Raw genomic sequence first — 10,317 nt, 5'->3', positions numbered from 1 at the left:
GCTAGGGAGGAATCATTCATTATGATTCAGGTGAATAATTAAACTCAAATCAATGTCACGACCACTTATTTATTTATTTGGTAAGTATTCCTTTATTTAGTCAAATTCTGTTATTTACCGTTTCAGGGCGACGCAACTATTGTTTGGGCCAATTAAAAAGGCAGTCATAAATAATGAAACAGTTTGCCTATGTTTACTTTTACATTAAGAAAACTTGTATTTTTTTTATATTACGTGAAATAATGAGTTGATAAAATGACTACAATGCACTAGTGTTCGTTTACTGTAATAAAGAAGGATATTAAATCAGAGATGAGTTTGGTCCTGCAACTGTTCGCGACTCGTGAAGGCGGAGATCTGATGGAGTGAATGGCTTCTAAAGGGAGGAGCTTCAGAGACCCAGAATCCTGTTACTGAACGCTGGAGATTTGGGAGTGAAGGAGCAGCTCTTCTAGTCGTTTTCTCTTTGCAGGTTTCTTCGCACATCTAAAGGACGCACTCTTCGTTCGCCTCATACCCCAGGTGAGTTTTATCATCACTGCCAGATGTTTGAATGCGAGTTTACAAACTTTACGCTCTTTTCACAAACTCTTCCTGCTTTTTTGATAAAACATTAACCATTTGGCGTCAGTCTCAATGAAGTCTTTTGTTGAAAAACGTGGCTTATATATTACATGCATTTATATAGCCTAGTTTAATATAATATTTTATTTAGCATTTTAAGAAAGTTCTAGATCTAGATTTGTGATTCAGTCGCTTTGAAATACGAATGTACAAATAGTTGTGCATTGGTATGTGCATAAGTTAAGAGTATGCTATTTGATTGTTGAGGATGCTACAATCTTTATTGTCTCTTATCTTTTCTATACCTCCCCCCCCCTCCACTCCAAAACCTACTCTTTTGCATAGCTTTTTATTAATTTAAGATTAAGATTTATTTTCAATTCACAAGGCAAACCTTTAGAAAAAGTCCTAGGTTGATTGACAGCTGCCAAAACTATCCATATAAAGCTGGAAAATGGAAATGGCATTTGATGGAATGCATCCAAAAAATCAAGTTGTCTTCTCATTTTGTTTAGTTTTTTATATTTTGGGGGATTTTGTGTAAGTAAAGGACCGTTCATAGTGTCCTTTTGCAGAATACATTCTACATACAGTAAGTAGGGCGCCTCTGTCCCATGCTTAGTTTATGGATGCTGTAACGCATTAAAATTCTCAGTGGTATTGTCCAAAGTGGATTTGGAGTTTTCTCTGGCTGCCCGAGTCTCCACACTCTCTTCTCAAAATATTTGTGGCGTGGAATCACCGGCCATGAACATTCTTATATTGTTTAATTCATGTCTGTTGTGGGATTTGGGATGGAGCTGAGGGGGTGGGGGGTTTTGAGTGGATGCGTTTGGGAAATTACTCTGCTGGGAACCATTGAGTGCTTGTTGAGCGAAAGCGATGCATTTATGGAGCATCCTGATTTTTGCTGTTTGCGTTTTGGCAGTGAAACCATAAATCCAGACCAACAAAAAATGCAAGCTTTGTACTTATTGCAAACTATTAAATTAATTTTATGGCCTCGTTTACTAACACAACCGCGCAGGCCAGGCTTCTATGCCTACTGAATGGCAGCCGCATATTTGGCTGATTCAGCCTATAATGTGCATGCAGCTTAGTACAGAATCTGTCAGATTGTTACTTGGGACCTCGTTTTATTGCTCTGACCTTTAGCTGTACGAGTTAGAGCCTGAGGAAAAGCTGAACACAGAACAATCGAGTGATGTGCTGTCAGAGTAGCAGCACGGACAGTGAGGCTGGCCAGTAATTGGCCATGAAACGGAATCTGATAACACTGTGGTGTTTAGAAAATATGTGGGGAATGCCCTTGCCTCAAAGGAACAGATTGAACACGGTGACATATGATTGCAATAGCCTCTGTAATGCAAAACAGCACTGATTCCCCCCGTTTTGCACTTTTTCTCTGTTAGACTTTGTTGGGTTATGGTAAGGCGATGCCTGTCTTAAAACAGACCTGTCCAGAGTCACTCATGTAAATTATGTTAAAAAAGAAATCTCTTTTAAGTCGCAATGACCTGGGAGAACCAGATTTCTTCCCTTGTCATAAGCACATTCTACTGCCAAAAGGATGACACTATAATCCAAATAAACAGATGGTATATATATATTTTTTATGTTAAAGCCACAAACATACTTTCATCTGCCTTCATTTTTGAGTGCCACGCCCACATCGAAAACATCAAATCAACAATCGACACGTAGAGCCAAGTACACACCTACATTATTTATATTTCGATAATACATTACTCTTGGATGTACAATCACAATATGGAAGAAAATCTGTTGCTACTTCCATTTCATTGTGACTTTAAGCATTTTCCTCCACTTGGAAAGCTGTTAGTTCAGTACTACACTGTAAAAAAAAAAAGTCTGTAAAAATAGGGCACAATGTACTGTATAAATATGAAGGAATATCCCGTATTGGTTTTCTAGAGTCGTCTTACCTGTATTTTGAATTACACTTTGCTTTAGTTTGTGTTAAGGGTTAACGAAAATTTCCGTAAAATTACTGGAATATATACTGGCAGAAAATTACCAGTACATTTTCCCTTTTTATTTTTTACAGTGTATGCTCTTTCTCAGACTGGGGAATGTGAGGTGACTGAGTATGTAAACGAAATGCTGAGTTTTGTTGTTCATTTCATTGTACCTCACCTTAAAACAGAATGTATTTTTAAAGGTCCCATTCTTCGCGTGCTTTCGAAGCTTTGATTATGTTTACAGTGTGCAATATAACATGAGTTCATGTTTCGCGTGTAAAAAAACACAGTATTTTTCACACAATTTACTTATATGTATACCGGTGTTTCCCCTGTCCTAAAAACGGCCTGATGATTTCCTTGTACTATGAAGTCCCTCCTTCAGAAACATGTAACGAGTTCTGATTGGGCCAGCGTTTCCCGCGCTGTGATTGGACAGCAGCTTAGCACGTTGCCCGGAAGGTCCCGCCTCTTATCATAACGTGTAGATACCATACGCACGCTCAATGTTATTGCAAAAATGTCTATATTGCCTTATCAATTTGAGTCGGAATCAGACCCGGAGAATTTTGAAGAGGATTGATTACAACCTGCTCAGGAAAGAGTTTTGCTGGATGTTTCAGAATGGTAAGCTGTCTATTCAGTAGTTTAAACTGATCATTACAAACACCAACAATCGATGGTGTCTGAATGAATTACTACACTTTTATATGCTAAGTTTTTCGAATTAGTTTCAATTACCATCTAACGTTAGTTAACAAAGCTAAACAGCGTTGCACTTTGTGTAATGAGTTACATAAACTGTTAAACGGACCGACTTAAATAATAAAATACACTTACCGGTTGTGGTCCATAACAACACCTTCTCCAGACAAGGGAACTGCGTCATCTTTTTAGAATAATCTTTCTGCGAATCCGGCATTAAACTGATTGAGATTGAGGAAGCAGTCCTCAGCAAAATGTGCTGCACATAGTTTTAAATTGTGATTATAATTTTCCGGAACCGAGTTAAACATAAACTGTAGCCATTGATCTCTATGTACAGCATCTGTGGGAAGGCCAAACAAAGGTGATTTGACTCCGGGATGAAAATAACAGCGTTTCAATGGCATGGCGACAAACACACTCTACAAAAACAAGCTTCTCTCGACCTGCGAGAGCAAAAGGACAACGCCCCCGAATCTGCGTGTTCTTGTGGGCGGAGGGTTCGTCAACAAACGGTTTTAGTTGTGTCATTAAAGCAGGAAGTGCAGGGCTGTAGTCCAAACTGGCCGTTCGCTGTAGGCTTTGAAAGGGAACTTCTGTTAAATAAAATATCTCGCTTGGCATTGAACTTTGAGCTTTATAATTTTACAGGTATTATTTATGCTCTAACAGCAACATTACACACTAACTAAAGTTTGAAAGATGGAATCGCAAAAAATGGGACCTTTAACAGAAAAAATGCCACCTCTTGTGTAACAACAGGAAACCAGTCCATGCCATAAAAGGTCAAATACATCATGTCCAATCAAATCATTTCATCTTTTGCAGTCAAAACTGACTGCATCCACACAAGCAGTGTGCATATGATAGGTTGCATGCAGAATATGCTGCCTCAGCAAATCCCGCTATATTACTGCCATTCTCAACATGCAATACAACTTTGTAAAAGTGGGGTTTTAGCACCTAGCATGAAGAACACAATAGATACAGACTGTACATAGAGATCGATTTCACTCGATTGAACTATGTGAGTTCTAGTTTTTAATGTTGCTAGTACGAATTTTTCACGACTATCCACACTACTGCAAATATGACATTGATTTTATACAACAGTTCAACAAACAAACAAAACATTTATGAACACAGTATTTTCAGGATTGTTTGCTCTATTTTTCAACAAAATATTAGTTCACCCAAAAATAAAAATGATCCCATAATTTACTCACCCTCAAACAATAGGTGTATATGACATTCTTCTTTCAGACAAATACAAATACAGAGTTATATTAAAAAATGTCCTGGCTAATCCAAGCAAAAACCCATCAATTCGCTGCAGAAGACCTTTATGGGCTGTGTGGGTCACTTTTATAATGGATGGATACACTTTTTTTGGGAGACCATTTACTTCCATTATAAAGCTTGGATTGGCCAAGACGTGTTAATTTAACTCTAACTATATTCGTCTGACAAAAGAATGTCATATGCACCTATGATGGCTTAAGGTAAATCATGGGGCAATTTTTTTCATTTTTTGGGTGAACTATCCCTTTAAAACAGTGACTTGTTGCCACCTACTGGCAGTTTTAGTTAAATATTTAAGTGTCACATTTTCACTTTTTTGAAGAAAAAAAAAAATTGTTTACAACATGTATTTGTACTATTGTAAAAGTAAATCTTAAATGCCTTTACATTTTACATTCCTCAGGGTTATGCCACTCTAAAAAGTTTGGGAACCACTAATCTATTGGAAAATATATAACAACTTCACTCCAAATGTTTGCGCTATGCATTTATTCTCATTGCTTATATGTTAAATGTAAGGTGAGCTATAAAACGTTATAAAGAAATACAGTAGGGAACAAAAATGTAAATGTTGCACTTTGATTCTGAGATTCTCTGCTTATAGACCACTAAGGTTTGAGATAAAGTCTGTGCCACTTGAATTATCGTGTCATTATTTTGGCTTTGGATGATAGCAATTTTAAGGATAAGTGTTATAGCTATTTAATCCTCCCTGGTCATTGTTTTTATACAAAAAAAGCTTATTTAACATTGGGTGTCAACTCCTAATGAGCATATGAGTAATACAATATGAAATGAGTAATTTATATCACAGTTGACAATATAGTTTTCTGGAAAGTCGATATTTGTTTCTTTAATGTCAATAAACAATAGTTAAATGGCCCTCTTTTTTCTTTACCTGCTTATTTATTTGTAACATAATAGCATAAAATTAGTCATATCAAATTCATAAGTTTAGCATTACTGCAGAAACACCTGCAGTAATACAAATAAAAACATTTATATAAACTATATTTAAAAAAACTAAAGACTAATAATGCAGTTTAAATATAGCTGGATTAGCTGCATTTGAACTGTTGTAAAATAACACATCAGAGGAAATCTATGTTAATATGGCAGTTGTTTGGCACATATAAACTAGCTACAGTTACGTGTCTTCACCAGACGCGAGTGGCATATCACATCAAAACTAAATCACGATTACTATAATCAATGGAACTGTTCTGTAACACAGCATGCAGAGCAGATTTTAAGGTTTCTTTTTGGTGTTAGACTGCTGGTATATAAAAAGTATAGCTGACACATTTCTGCTGTCACATGGTAAACTTTCTCATACTACCCTATTTGGGCATTTGGACCCTCTAGATTGATGTCTTTCTGCTTCTTATCTGGTTTAGTCTACATTTATGGCCTTGTTTTATAAAGAGCACTACATTTGCCAAAGCTCTTTTTGGATCCCTCATATGCATCAAAACATGTAATTATATTGAGTTGAACTGACATTTTGATTTGCAAGTTTACGTTATAGAGGTTCTCCTTAAATGTGCAAACATTTCTAGATATGAAACTCCCATCACAGTACTCAAATCCTTTTTGGTTATCCACAAAAAGATTTAGGTAGCCTACATGCAACATGCTTTCTGTTTTTTTGTTTTTTTTTCTCATTCAATACAAAGCATCCTTAAAATCATTGTGTAAAGCAGAGCTAAAATAATGTTTATTTTAGATGACTCTTGTTAAATGTTCAATTAACTTTGTGAAAGTATGATTGACGTGCGGCAGAAACCTCAGGAGATGCAGCTCTCCAACCCTTCCCCCTTCATATGTTCAGCTATTCCTCTGCTGCTTTGAATCTGATAGCCTGTAATTTTAAAGCACTGGATCCAGGAAGGAACCGCAGTTGTGTAACGCTGCAACGTTTCTGAGCGTTCTCAGGGCTCCTGGAGCTCCAAACCAGTGGTGACAATCGGGAAATGCAGCAAAACGGGGGCATTCCTCCATTGTGAAGTCAGCGCAGTCTGAAACTTTAGCTGATGTTTATTTAGGTCCCTGCAAATATGCAATAAGTGCCCCAGATGTTTTGTTAGTAATATATAAATCTGAAATTACTCCCGCATTTTATATTAAGTCCTTCTGCAGGTTTCCAGGGTTTTTGTTTTTTGTTTTTTACTGTAATTTGACTTTGTGGTCTGTTTGTTGTCCTTTATTGAGACGGCAGGTTTCAGTGGAAAAGTCTTAATGGTGCCTGGCCTCAGGCTTTGGGGAGCTCTTAAGTGCACTAGGATCTCGCTGAGACCGCTGGTTTGTCAGGATTTTCCAGGGGTGATGGACACTTATGCTTCTCTGCTATGTCTGTCAAGGACATGTGGCCAGTTTTCGAATAAAGGGACGTAATCATTATTGCTTGGATGCGATGTAAAGAAAATAATTGTAGCCCGGCTATCTAATGCTATGACTTTAAATGTTCACCTAGAAATAAAATGTCATAATTTCATCTTTTGAATGTCAATGAGGACATTGACTTCATTGTATGGCCAAGAGAAAAATGAAGCTATTTTTCAAATGATCTTATTTTGTTTTATACAGGTGTGGATCTGCATGAGGGTAAATGATGATAGAATTCTCACTTTTGGATGAACTATCCGTTTAAGATCAAGCAGCATTGTCATTGGACAGCTGTACCTTTATGCATTTGGGAGGTGTACATGTTATCAGTTCTTGCTAGACTTTTAAGCTACAGGAATGTTACATGCAAGTGGTAAGTGGCAATTATGCCTATTATGACTATCTATAAATAATTTAATAGTTATGTATAAATGTCAGGGTTGTTTCGTTTGCTCTGTTTCTGTAGGCAACGAGTTTGAGTTGGTTTGTCTCTGTCATTGTTCATTGTTTGAGTTGATATCCTGTAAGTTGTGTTCACTAGTTACCATGGTTTTGGATTTCTCTCATGTCACACCTGTGTTTAATTAGTTACTTTGTTTCTTTCGTGTTTTCTCATGTGTGTATATAGGCCTCGGTTTGTTCAGTTTTTCTCTTGTGTTGTTTATGCTGCCACATGTTTTTTTTCTGTGATCTTCTTCGTTGTGGAATATCTTCTTTATTTTTGTTTAACAAATAAAATTTGCTGCAATTAGATCCCCTTCTCGATTTTGCCTGACTTGCCGTGATAGCCTAATTTTACACACTCATAACCAAAGCTGACCCCCGCCTCCCCCCCACCCCTCCAATTTTCATATCATTCTTACATCTCATGTCATATGACATCTTTCAAAGAACATGTGATGTCGAGTTACCACAATAGTAACGTGCAGCCGATCTGAGCCTTTTTTTTCATTGAGCTGATTTTCATCTGCAAAAACATGCACAGGAAATGTCTCAACAAGGCCATTTTCCCTGTCCTCTGCCTCGGCCAACCAAAAGCCCATTAAACAAACAAAGCTAATCAAGAGATATCCTACGTATTCCATCAGAAATAAATCCATAAGAGGGAAATTAAGAATTAGGGGACATATTTGGGGTCTAGCCATGATGCAGAAGCGAAAGAACGCATGAAAATTGACGTTGACTCTAGCATGAGGTCATGTTGATGTAGCGGCTAAGCAAGGGCCTGTGTTGTGAGTGCGAATATGCGCCAGCACTCCCATAAAGGTGTTGAGGGAGAGCCAGTGAGCGGTGATTTGACGAATGCCAATTCTGCTGAGGTAAGGAGTGCTTTAGCGAGCTGCTAGTCAAACTCTCCTGACCTCCTGACCTAAGAAAACAAGCATGCTTCTCTTTGCCGGCTCGCTTTGTGCTCTTTAAGCCTTACATGGTCAGATCGTACATGTGTACTTCTCGCTAACCAAGCTGGGTCAAAGAAAAAGCCAATCTTGTGAGATAATGTTGCTGCTAGCATGATGAAGTTGAGTGGTATCAAGTAACAGATGACCTATACGGGCTGCCAAAGACAAAAACTGACTGATGATGTTGAAATGAACCACAAAAAAAACTGAAAAAGCTAAATCCCCCAAATACCTCTGTGGTATGATCCAATGCTAGTCTTCATTCTCTGGCTATGGCTAATCCGGATACAATATGTTTTGGCCTCACTGTCCAAACTATGACAGTTATTTTTTTGTCCTGTGAAAACTGCAAAGATTTTTGAAGACACTCTCCCAAGCGGTTCAATTGGAAGTCAATTTGTTGTTTGGACTGTGAAAACAGAGCTATTTGTGATGCATATTATACCGATAGATATATACCCGGTGTGTGTCTGCTGTGTGTTATTTACTTTCACAGTTGCTAAAGATAAATGGGTTTCACTTTATTTTACAGTGTCTGTGTTACAGTGTCATTATGCATTTAAGTACTGTGTAATAATTATTAACTAGGGTTAGAGCTTGGACTGGGGTTTGGTTTAGGATTAGTTGCGTGCAATTATGCATAATTTATAGTTATTACAGTAACTACATGTCAACAAGGGCACTGTAAAATAGTGTTACCAATAAATGTTACTTTAGTAGAATCTTCATGTTACATTCTTGCAAAGATGACAGAAAATTGACTTGCAGCTGCTGTCCTGCCTCAACGCGCGAGGGTAATTGCGTTTTAGACCATACCCGGAATGGTTTTGGAGTGTGACCTGGGCACATTTTAGTAGTGAGATATTTTACCAATAAAATGGTTGTGCCAGAAGAATAGCCTGAAAACTTTGTCTGGTCTCTATGTATCATCTCAGTGAGCTTTTATTAGATTTTACGTATGCACAGTAAGATACTTTTTTTGCGTTTTTGGACATTTCGGTCGAAACAGTGTGGACAGAGAGCATTTTGAAATAAAAAAGTTGTTTTCAAATGTATTCAGATTCTAGATTAATGTAGACGAATGCAAACAAACTGCACAGTCCTGTGGCACTAAACATAGCCATGGTGAATTTACCACGCAATGTCTTATATGTGACGACGTGGCCATGACTGAGGTTCAGTGTGCATACGTGATATACCTGCGTCTTTACTGTTCAAGCTGCTGTCTCATAAGTGTCCGGATGGGCCACACAGCGCTCAGCCCCTGACAACACTGGCCTGGAGCCATGCTAATAATAAGTTTAATGTAGATTAATGTAGACATAGCCTCTGTTTGTTAATTCTTTAATAGACCTTAGTCTTTATGTGTGCGTCTGGTAATGGTAGCACTGGTAATTGTTTAAGAGTGCCTTTATGGAGTGAACTCTTTCCTTTTAATCAGAAGCATATTTACGTACCAGCACACTCGCCTCAGAAGAATCCTCAGGAATGCAAGGCAGAGGCACACACACGCACCCTCACCTCCTTTTTCTTTCCACTTCACATGTCATTGCATCCTTCTGAGAGAGCCAATTAAAGCTGATTAAAGCCTGAGATCAAAGCAGCCGGTGTGGCTGTCACTCAGGATTCCCTCTACGAATGTGTATTTACCTGCGCATGCTAAATGAAATGCGTCCTGAAGCCTTTACATAAGTGGAACTATACAATCATTTGCAGTATAGGGGCTGGCTCGGTTTGTATTTGTAAGCTGAGAGGCACTGCGGAATTAGATAATTTCTTGATTGGCCCTTTCTCGTTGCCTGGCAGTAAGTCAGACGCAGAAATGCGCTCTCATGGTGAGAGTTTTAATCAGCAATGCTCTGTGCAGAGAGGAACTGGCATTCGAGAGACTCTTACCTCATAAGAAATGTGTTATAAATGATTCCCCATTACAATCGCTCATGCTATTAATAAACATCTCAGGTCTGGCTTTCTTAAAG

General features: G+C 38.0%; 1 protein-coding gene across 4 annotated transcripts in view; it reads left to right on the top strand.

Annotated features, from left to right (window-relative positions):
* Nucleotides 1-388: 388 nt before the first annotated feature.
* Nucleotides 389-10,317, top strand: part of cald1a (caldesmon 1a) — a 56,098-nt gene continuing 46,169 nt past the window's right edge. For all 4 annotated transcript variants that reach the window (XR_010899707.1, XM_067428420.1, XM_067428419.1 and 1 more), the window contains exon 1: nt 389-522. The gene's annotated coding sequence lies outside the window, so the exon portion shown is untranslated. The remainder of the gene's footprint in view (nt 523-10,317) is intronic.

The sequence above is a fragment of the Pseudorasbora parva genome, chromosome 20, assembly GCF_024679245.1.
Source record: "Pseudorasbora parva isolate DD20220531a chromosome 20, ASM2467924v1, whole genome shotgun sequence".
Classification (NCBI taxonomy): Eukaryota; Metazoa; Chordata; class Actinopteri; order Cypriniformes; family Gobionidae; genus Pseudorasbora; species Pseudorasbora parva.
Note: the sequence above shows the minus strand (reverse complement) of the source record. Positions and strands in the feature narration are given on the sequence as shown.